Here is a 1392-nt window from a genome sequence, read left to right as displayed (position 1 = left end):
CCTACTTGAACTTTTTAAAGGGAGTGTCCTGGTACACTTAATTTAACTGTCAATTTGATAACCATCTGAGAAGGGAATGTTAATGGCAGGACTGCCAAACAGGTTGGCCCATGGGCATTCTGTGGGAAGTTGTCTTACTTGTTCATTGATGCAGGAGGTCTCATCCTGATATGGGTATTTTCTCCCTGGGCAGGTGGCCCTGAGCTGCATAAGGAAGTTAGCTGAGCCAACAAGTGCTTCAGTATGACACCTTTAGCCTCTCAGTTACTAGAATCCTCCCTCTGGCCGAGTTACTGTTTGTGATCATTTTACCTCACTCTGCTTCTGAAGATTGTCTTCTTTAAATGCTTGCACTTTCAGCTGACTCCTGTCTCTGACCATGGAGCTCTGATTGCCACCACTACTCTGCTCTAGCTAGGGTGATGCCAGTAACCCCAGCACAGAGCAGCCCCACTACCATAAACCCCTGCTCTGCTGCCTGCTGATCCATGTGCTCCTGTGGGTGGCCCTCATTGAAGGCCCTGTATCCCAGCTTGATAACTATTAAATTTTCAAATTCTTGAAGATTGACACAGCTTCTGCCATTGAATATCAGGATCTCTTGTCTCTCAGCCTTCTTTGTTTTCTGCCTGCTCTGCTTGCTCCCTCTTGCCATTAGACTCAGTTTTTAAGGAATTCAAGTGTTGTGAAATATTTTTTTTGTACACTGTGAAGATGTGTTGCTTTCATTGGTTTAATAAAGAGCTAAAGGTCCAATAGCTAGGCAGGAAGAAGCTAGGCGAGACATGCAGACAGGGAGAGAGAACTCTGGGATGAAGAGGGTGGAGTCAGCAGGAGACATTGGGAGAAGCAAGATGAGCATACTGTGCTGAGGAAAGGTACCAACCTATGTGATAGAATGTAGATAAGAAATGTGGGTTAATTTAAGTTCTAAGAGCTAGTTAGTGATAAGCCTAAGCTATTGGCTAAGCATTTATAATTAATAAGTCTCTGTGTAGTTATTGGGGAGCTGGCTGGCAGGACAGAAAATTCTGCCTACATTCAGTTATTTTCTGGATATGGACAATATTAAGATTTTTTATGCTGTTCTACTCCTTTATAAAACATCTGGTCTGTAGTTGTGTTATGGCCCTCCCTCTTTCAACCCAAGCATTCTTATTTAAAAATTCCTTCCAAAATCTTCAACCTAGGTCAGAGGGTCATCTGACAGGCAAAGAGGTAGCAAAGCAGAAAAGCCCAGGAAAAGGAGCTATATATAAGACTATTGTGCAAACTTTCTGCACCTCAATATTTGGGAACTCATTGCGTATGGTTTTAAAAAATTGTGAAGAGCTCCCAAGGTCCCAATGAGGAGCAGAAGGAGGGAGAACATGAGCAAGGAAGTCAGGACTG

This window comes from Microtus ochrogaster, chromosome 10, assembly GCF_000317375.1.
Source record: "Microtus ochrogaster isolate Prairie Vole_2 chromosome 10, MicOch1.0, whole genome shotgun sequence".
NCBI classification, from domain to species: Eukaryota; Metazoa; Chordata; class Mammalia; order Rodentia; family Cricetidae; genus Microtus; species Microtus ochrogaster.
Note: the sequence above shows the minus strand (reverse complement) of the source record.